Here is a 10,254-nt window from a genome sequence, read left to right as displayed (position 1 = left end):
CACACCTGTAACCTTTCCCCTACGCCATATGTTAAAAAACTAAACTAAACAAAAATGCTACCAGATGCCATTTGTTGGATCCTCTGTGTTCGGTTCATAGACCTGTGTTCTTTGAGTCCGAAAAAGAAAGTAAGTGTTAAGTGTATTCTTCCTTATAGCCAGCAGGGGGCAACTCCTGTGGTTGCAGCAATATGTCAGATTGCATAGAAGTCTACGAGAAAATGACCATACTTCTCTCTTCATTTACGACCTTGGCAAACACATTTTCTAATATTTTTAAGGCCTAAATTGCTTGTTTCAAGCTCATTAGTATTGCACAATATGCATTTCCTGTGGTCCCATTTAGAGTAAAATATAATAACTAAGAGCATGCATTAAGGTGGGGGATTTATAAGTAGCTACTACAATGGCATAGAGTTTACATGAGTTGTCAGCCAGAGCCACGGCTTGTCTGTTCAGTGTTCATTTGTATTAAAAGAAACAAGGCAACAACAGCCAGAAAAGCCAAACCTGAGAATCCAGAATGGCAGTCCACAAACTACTGGGTGATATCATTGTTGCTACATCCAGCCCTTATATACTGTCTACTGGGGATTTTTATAGAGAGCTACAAAAGACAGTTACAGCTGTTTTTACAAGCAAAATTCAACCCTACATATTTGTTATCTTGTGAAAGAGTCATTTACTTACTCTGCAGCTCTGCTTCAAGCATCTGCAGTGACTCTCCAGACCCATATTGACTCACAAAAGCCCACATTGTGGGAGCCACCATCAGCCCTTATCTCTCTGTCATAACTGAGGGGGCTGCCATGGGAACAGAGAGAAAACACAGTCTCATCTGCTCTGGATGTGATTACGTGGGTGTCTCTGGAGAAACGCATATGAGAGCCCTGGATCTGCTCATCACACAGCATCAGGCACATCCCCCTCACGCAAGGTGAGCTGAGAGACTACCAGTCACTGCTGGTACAGCTCACACGGCCTGACAGCGGTGTGAGTGGTTCATCTGGTTGTCAGTCATCATGAGTGAGCAGAGGCTCCACTGTACGACAGCCTGGAGGAAAAAGGGGGGCGGGATATCCTCTGGGAGCGCATGGTTGGACAGCAGGCTAGAAGGCAGTGTCTGCTTATTTGATAAGAAGTCGTCCGTCAGGAAGGAAAATAAACAGTAGAGCGTGCTGCTACTGGAGAGTCAGAGGAAGAGCTGTTACTAGAGCACAACACAATATTTACACTCTTGGACCAACACACACACAGACACTCGCCGGCACATGTACCTGCACACATTTAGGGCTGAACAAACACTGAGGTGTGTGTGCATATACATGCTCAGAGAGGAAACAGGTGCTAGGATGAAAACAGTATTTGAAAAACGTAATTGTAGCTGTGCAAACAATAGAGATTGTGTGTAGTTTACTCACTGTGATGTCCGAAGAATATGGATCCACCTGCCTCTGTTCCTTTTATTTATTATATGACAGCCTTTATTCATTTTAATCTTCAAAATAATTCATGCAACGTTTGATTATGAAACTTGTTTTTCTGCTATTTACCTTTAAAATTAATGCAGATTTGGGTCTGAGGAGTGGAAACAGAGGCGAAACCTTAAATCTGTGCAGTTGTTGAGTGAACTGTGGTTTGTGGAGATAAAACTTTACAGCCAGTTTTTGCTCCACAGCAGATGAGAGTCAGAAAATCAAACCCATAAATTGCTGTCTCCCTCAAACCGCCACAAAAGCATAAGAGTGTAATGATCTTCATCGGCTTGTTAGCATCGTGCAGCTTGTTGTGCTGACCTAATGTACAAGGTGTTCCTGTTATTGTGTCCACCCCCTGTGTGCCAGTATGTGAAAGCATCTTGTTTGTTTAGATAAGAAAGGAGGGGAGAGCAGAGGGACGGAGAGCCCTCCAGCGGTGACTGACAGATAGCATCAGTGCTGCTCCTTATCAGCTCCCTGCCCTCTGATCTGGGATCTGCCTCCAAGAACTGAGGGTGGAGGGGTGGGGGGACATGCCAAGGCAAGAGGGCAGTGGCGCATAAATAGACACACACATACACATGCAGTAATATAAATGCATGCACAGGTAGGGCTATAAAGGAAAGTCTGTCTTGTGATTTATTGCAACACGTGAGTCAGACACACAAAATCACTTAACGCTGAGAAAAAGCACAGTGAACCAGGCAGCCTTAGTTAATTTTCTTTACTTTTTCCAGCTTCCTCATCAGAATTAGTCATAATAAGAGCAGCTGCCAGTGGACAGCTTGTGATTGTGAGTGTGTGTGTGTGTATGTGTTATTGCTCTTGGATAGTAGGTCATTCCATGTTTGCGGCCTGTGTTTGGGAGTCTCTGTAAGTCATTTGGTGTGTCTTTTGGAGGGGGTGAGATCATGCTTCACTGCTGACGCTGAACATAAAGACGCATTGAGTGGAGTGGGACTATAGGCCAAGTCTGGAGGTACGGGGTGAAACAGGGATCTGTGTGTGTGTGTGTGTGTATGTGTGTACCCGCGCACACACACACCAAGCATTTCTCTCTCTAAGGGCAGTGAGTGGAGAGGGCTCCCGAGGGCCAGGGGGACTATCGCTTTCCTCGTTAATTATGACCGTCTGGCAGACTGGAAGGCAGGAAGTCAGAGAGAGGGAGCGATGGAAAGAGGGAGGTATGGCAGATAGATGATAGGAGGCAGGGGGGAGGGGATGAGGGAGGGAGTGAGTCAAAATAAGGGAGGAGAAGCAAAAGCCAAGATGGATGATGGGAGGAATGAGAGACGTCTAAGAAACGATGGGGGAGTGACAGAGAGACGGATTCAAATAAAACCATATGCAGGGAGGATTTGGATGATTAAACCAGGTGCTTGATAAAAGGTGGAATGTCAGACTTTCACCCACGTCAGGGTTTTCTCCTCCCTGCTTTGCTCTTTGCTCCCCAACCTCCGATATACACCGTACACTCTCTGACCCTGGCTGCCACTCAACCTTTTGACCTTTCCAGCAGCACCGCTTGTGCCTATAACTTAACTTTACTATTCAAGCTTCTGTACCACGAAGCTCCTCCGATGGGCTGTTATTCATCTGAGTCTCTCAAGACAAAACCAGAGAGCAAAAAGAAGAAGAGGCAGATGGAGCAACAGAATAGCACGCCTATTCAGACATTAATGTTTGTTGTTCAAAAAGAGAAGTATGGCAGGGGCAGCTCAGGCCAACCTTGGGCCAAGTAGTTATATGAGCTGAGCAGAGCCGAGAGGCTCTTGGATTTAACTGGCTCCAGGTCCAATTAGGAGTGTCTGCCGCATCTGGACACAGTTAAGAGTTCGAGTCAAAACTCACACTTCACTCCAATAGGGATATAAAGTCACAACTTTGAGACTACAGGCCACTTAAGCTTTAATACCACAAAGAGCCGGGCCGATATTTACAGCCCTGAACCAGTCACTGCACAGCCACGCTGATAAAACTCGAGAGAGGGGACGGCAGTGTGAGACGGCGAGAGCCCGGCGTGCTGCTGTCAGATTGTGTCAGTAAGAGGATTCTTTCCGTGTTGCAACACTGGTTATGTTTGAGGGTTTGTTGAGGGAAAACAATTACTGGAAAAATCGCAAGATCAAAATCTCTGGACTAACAAAGCTCAGAGTTTTAATTCAAACATCTATTAAATGTACTGACCCGGGCAAAAGGCAGATACGGTTGCACTGTAAAACTCTATTAGGTTGGTTTTTCGTTCATTTATCTTAGCAGCTTGTGACTTTTATATTAAATTCACCTCATTATTTCACACTTTCTTTGCTCACAGTTCCCATTTAGAATGAAGGAAAGCAAAGCCTTCCTGCATCCAAAAATCCCAGATTTTTTTTTTTTTTTTTTTTACAAATCAATGCCAGGAAGTAAGCAATAATCAAACTTAAAATGACTTAAATAGAAGAAAAAACTGCTTCATAAACTTTTCCACTGTGGAAATGACTTACAGATTGGAAAAGGTTTCAAACTCTGGAACAAATAAGTAAACACGGTAAATAAAATAAACCAAATTAGACTCGGCAAACAAATGTCATCACTATTGGCTTGGTACTATTTAAAAAAAAAAAAAAAAACAGTTGCAGAAAATTATAGTGTTTTAGTCTCAGTGCAGATATGAGTTACCTCTGTGAAGAAAACCAATATCCAATCAGAGCAGTCACACAGCACATTCCACATCATGACACACAGACAGTAACTCAGCCTGAGGTCCGACCCCACCTGAGCCTGGATCTCTGTCTCAACAGCACAATCGCACTGGAATGAGACCCAATAACAGCCTATTAACCTCCTCATCCACACACACACACACACCAAAAGGGTAAGCTTTGGGTTAGAAAGAATGGAAAAGAACAGTAAAATCTCCGGATATGAAAAACACTCGAGGCGGCAATGCACAGCTAAAATATAAGATGCTCCATCTGTGCGGAGGAGATGTCTAAAAAAGAAAACAAGAGACACCATAAATCTATTCTCTCTCAGTTTTGATGAGAAGTTTGACTGAACGTCTGGAGAAGAAGCCGAAAGGCACACCTCAGCATGTTTCTGAAAGGCTGAGGCAAGCTCAGAAACAGGGGAGTGTGTTTGCCCCGCTCGTGTACTGGTACTGTTATATTTTCAGTTTTATTGCGCTTCATTACATTTAATTGGCAGCTGTGGTTACCGACAGATGAAAGTAAACTTTTGCACAATCAAATTTCATGCAAAACAAAGAAAGTCATAAAATATCATATTGTACAGATTTTTGTCCCCATTTGGGAGAGTCCCGCTGTCTCCTTTTTATTATTTCCAGTAAAAAAGTCAACAACTACATGCTGATACATACAATTCCTTACGTTTTGGCTGTTTTAAATAGGAGGTGAGACCCCCCCTCCCAAAAAAACAGGCAGGAGGCCCTCATGAGAAATAAAAGCTGATCAGAACTAAACCATAATGTTGATAATTAGCTTAGAAAACACTGGCCTTACAGATGGTATTGCATGAAAGGCAGCTGCAAGAGAACAAGCACTCAAAAGACAAACAGGCACAGGTGATTTTAATTTGCAAAGGGTGTACCCAAAAAAGTAAAATGATCTCTAAAGTGCACAGCAACGAAAATAGGCAATTTTAAGAAATAGCTGGGCCCATAAAAGAGGTCAGCTGAACAGAACTCTACACACAAAAACAAGCAGCTAACTCAATAAACTGACCTGGACAAATAAGACTCAGGCTATATGGTAGTGGAGTAAGCTATTTTAAGTGGCCATAGGGGGAACCACAGGGATAGTAGTCTTTCTTTTCCATCACAGCAGATGGTTCAGTCCAGTTGGTTGGTCTCTGTATTTCACCCACCTCTGCCTTCAGCGTCCTCATTTCCTCAAACCAGGACGGACTGAGGCAGACAAATGTGCACACCATCATTTAGAAAACACTGTGGTGTCATAAAGTGCGTTGAGACGAATGACACAAATTAACTAAACCAAACAAACTAAATGTTTGCTTTGTAACATCAGTGACTGCAAACGAACTAAAATGCGCGAATGATGTGGGAGAGTGAAACCTCATGTCTGATTTATGCGAGTGCTGTGAGCGGCTGAATATTAACAACTGATTGCTTCCTTTGTGTGGCTGTGGATACACATCACAGTGGCACCGGGCCAAATACCTGTTCTGCGAAGAAATATTTAGATGCTATACTGAGGACGGATGACAATCATATGATGTGAAAATTGCCTCCTGCAATCAAAATGTTTTTTTACTGAACCATCCCGTGGGCCGGATTTGAGTCTCTGCCGAGCTGATCCAGGCCCCCTGGCCTTATGTTGACACCCCTTATTTAGAGAGAGACTGCATGATAACTTCAGAGTGTGATGTGCAGCCATTTTTAAGGGGCCTGAAAGACTGACTGAGGTTAGTGATGATGGAGGAGACATGAAGAAATTTTATGTGCTGGTTTATTTAAGGCTGATTATGTCTCTGAGACTTCTCATCGTCCAGGTGAAAATAAAGTTTTCAGTTCACATTCATCATGCTGTTCCTCACTCACATTGTGGCGGCTACAGGGCACTTTGAAGGTGTTTACATTATGTAAACTAGCCCCAAATGTGTTTACGCATACACCAAATCTAACCACACCTGTCGAAGTTTGTGAGACATTTACTGTTTTAATGTCTTTGCTTCGGCTGCAGATGAATGGAGGAGGAAGAATTTCTTTTTTTATACTAAAGCAGACTAACGGATGTAACAGTGGTATTAATATCATTACCGGCTCTCTGCCAAAATATGACTCTTACATAAAGGATTTGTGCACTTTATCCTCCTCAGGATTTTGAATAAATCACATGCATAGAGTTACAGTTGAAAGGTCATAAAATAACATCATTTACTTCTCCATGAAGACATGTTCCCATGAGCTCCGTCTGTGATTTCTTTTCTTTTTTTTTAATTTAGGAGCAGAGGAATGAAAGTTAGAAAAAGTACTCGTGGAAAAAAAACTCCCTCTCAGACAGCTCTGACATGCAGTCTGCAGTTTTTCAGCTCGCATGAGTTTATTTTTAGCCGTATATGTGAAGAAAATGCCGGAAAGTACAACTGCTGCCACTGTACTGTTGACTTTACCTCCCGTTGTGCTTCATCAAATCTTTTATTTGGGCACTGTAATGGGATAATGTGTCATGGACAGAAAGGCCTTTTATGATGACACTGGACTGCACAGAAGCACCTGTTGTTTGAATGTGAGGGTTATTGTAACGATATGAACCATGACCGAGGGCGCTCACGTAGACACCAGTTGGTCCTGTGAAGCTCGGATGAGCCCCGAAACTCCCGCTGAGCTCTGGCTCGTTGCTGTTTTCACTGAAAAGGAATGGATTACTTTCAAATATATCTTAATACAGTATCCGCATACACGATAACAAATCTGCGGTCCGCGTTATCATTCCCCGTTTCTTTAACAGACATGAAACGGTGAACCTTTGAATCTTACACCGTGCAATAACAGTGATCTCGCTGAATCTGGAGGAATGATTAAACTGTGGTGCAAAAAGGTTATTTGCAAGCAGAGACATGCCATCAACCCGCATCATACGTCTGCCCCGCTGTCATGTTTTTACACTGCAGTAAAATGAAAAACAAGCTTTGGCTGATAGACACGAGAGAGTTCCCACAGCGGCATGAGTAAAAATGATTCCCTTTTTTAAGATTATTTGAATAATGAAGACAACATTTGTGCGCCGTTGTTTTCTCCAGCCTCTCATTTCATATTCTGATTGGCAGACTTGAGCAGAATACACTAAAGAATACACTGCATGGCAGATTTAATGCACTAGTATCCTTGCTTCCCACTTCATCCACTATGCATGTTTCTGTGCTAGACACTGAATGTTTTGGCAGTGGGACTGAAAGCCCGAGCTGTTATCCCCATCACATCTCTCTTCTCCCTGAGGACTTGCCTTATGAGGGTGGCTTTTCAATTCACACAGAAACCCTTTAGCCTCCAGACAGGGTCGGACAACTTGCCGTACAAACTGGTTTGTTTGGAGCGCGGACAATCGTGCATTTGTTTTGTTTCACCCCTGCACCAGCACCTCGGCTGTGCTCGTGCAATGGCCCATTTGAAATTAATACAGGGTCTGCATTTATAATGTTGGCCTTACCCTCAGCCAAATGGAACAAACAACAAACCAGACCGAAACAATGCAAGCCAAACGCTTTCAGCATGAAGAACTGCATCAAGATTTGATGGACTCGCTATCAGTGCACCAGTCTGCTTTAATTCTCCAAGCTGAGGATAGGCATGACGGACTTAATGGACCCTAGAATTTTATTAGATCTTAGATGCATTTTGGGAAAGCTTAAACAGATTAAATATTATTGAACACATGTTATTATATTCCCCATTTTAGGTTTTGTTTTGTTTTTGGTGTTTTTGTCTCTTTCTATGTCTGCCAAGGATTGTTTTTATGTGGATTTGTGTGATTGGTTTGGTTAGCCTGTGTGTCGGTTGGTTTGTTAGAAGTTATGGATGGAATTGTGTGGCTTTGCCCACCTTTTGGAAGAGACATCAAATTGGATATGAGAAAACTGAGTGGATCCAGAAGCTTCTCTGGATTCAGTAGGGATGGGAATTTATAAGAATTTATGTTGTTACAAAGAGAAAACAAATAATCAAATGATCCCACTTGGAGGTAAAAATGTCTCGTTTTTGTTAAGAAGGAACTTCCGGCAGGGAGTCTTGCAATCGGCCTTACTGGTTGGAGTAATGGGAACGTTCCAAACTTCTTGCTGATGGTCTTGTATCTCAGTCCAACCAACCTTCCGACCTTTGACAGCTCTTTGATTTCGCCCATGGTGTTGGAGAGGTTGGAATGGGAGAAACTGATTTGAGCTTTATACACATACTGATTTAAAATGAGGAGAATCTGTAATTGATTGACTTGACTGATAGTAATCTGTGTGCCACATGGGCACAAAGCCAATAGGCGCCAGAATTCGGGTTTGGTTGTAGGGGATCAAATACTTATTTCACTCAATGACACTCAATGACATTCACATCGTTTCATAACTTTTATGTAATGTGTTTTTTCTGGACTTTCAGTTGATATTCTGTCTCTCGCCATTAAAATGAAACTACCATAAAAACTGGAGACTGTTTGTTTGTTTTTAAGTGAGCAAGCTTAGGAATTCGCCATGGAATAAATTAATGATTCCCCCACAATTTGCACCCATGGTCGTGTCATGGCGCTTATGTTGTTTCAGAAACGGAACAGTCAGCTTTATTTTCCGGTATTACAGGTAGGACTAAGGGGAAAGTATAGAGAGACAGACAGGCGTAGAGAGATGAAACAACACAACATGTAATACAACAAAACACACTTGGCATGATCGAAAGGATTAGCAAACACACAACTCTAAAAGAAGGAGACAGTAAGGAAATCTTGAGAAAGAAACGAGGAGAGGTTAATGGTTTATAACAAAGACCAAAGGTGAGGAGAGCAGAGAGCCTCATCGCCATTTTTGACGTGAGCAAAGTTCTGTTGATGACAGCTAATCGATAACCACCCACTAAGAGTGAAAAAAAGAGAGCAGACGTGAGTCCTCTTCTGCTTTTTTCCCCCATTAATGTGAGATTAAGTGCATTGATTTAGTACACCTTTGCACCACAAAGCACAAGTGTGTGCGATTCATTCCGGTTTTGTCAAACCAAGGAAGTGACACAGCTGCTAAGGTCAGTAGGATACAGAGACGGAGGGAGAGAGTGGGTCGTTGTCATGGATCCCGGGTAAACAATAGGGCGAAGAGGAGCCACTGCAAAGCTGAGACCCTTGAGGAAAAAGAAAAATCCCCTCGCTAATGAACAATGCACCTTTCAGTAATGACACTGGATGGATTCACACCTGACAGCCGACACCCAAAACTCACCCGGTGCTCTTGCTCCATCCAGCCCAGAGTCTTTGTGGGTAAACTGCACAAATCACACCGCATGCTCACCCACCGCTGACAGCCCCCTTCTCTGCTTCTCACCCTCCATTACTTTCATAACAGCATTTATTATCATCTACATGACAATCTATGTGGGGCTCTACAGCGAGGCTCAGGGGTGACAGGGGTTAGTGCTGAAGGGAAGCAGTGCATGCTGGGATTGCGGCCTGCTGAGAGAGTGGCATTCTGGGAGGCGGTGTCCTGCGGGCAGGGCCTCTGGGGGATGCAGTATGGTTAATAGGCCTTTCATGGCCAGCCCACAAAGCCTTTTGTCCCTGGGCTAATTCATCCTGCCCAGCATGGAGAGATGGAGGGGGGGAGAACATGGAGGGGTTTTTGAGGCGATGGGAGTCCCCCCCTTTTTCTACTCTCTCTCTCTTCTCTACCTTGTAGTGCAGGGTGGCGCTAGTGTGAAGGAACCGCATACAAACAGAGCCTTGCTCAGTAGCAACAACAGCAAAACATTGGCAGGACCTGCAAAGTCCTGGCAAACTGCAGCACAACACTGGAAAACACCCACGATTAATGACTCCTTGAAGACATCCTGGACCTGAAACATCCTGCTGGGATTTGTGATTATTTATTTATTTATTTATTTATTTTTGGGCATCCAATAAAAGTTTAACACACAGCATCTCCAAATGAGACAAACCGGGTGTGCACACATACATACTCTCACCTGGACAAGAACAACAGGTGTCATGAAATACCACAGGCTGTCAGACAGTGAAGGCCTGCAGGGATGCGGCAACCCCTCAGGTACATCATGGTGGGAGTTCCT

This window comes from Rhamphochromis sp. 'chilingali' (genome assembly GCF_963969265.1).
Source record: "Rhamphochromis sp. 'chilingali' genome assembly, chromosome: 18".
Lineage (NCBI taxonomy): Eukaryota > Metazoa > Chordata > Actinopteri > Cichliformes > Cichlidae > Rhamphochromis > Rhamphochromis sp. 'chilingali'.
The sequence above is the reverse complement of the archived record's forward strand: the minus strand, read 5'-3'. Positions refer to the sequence as shown.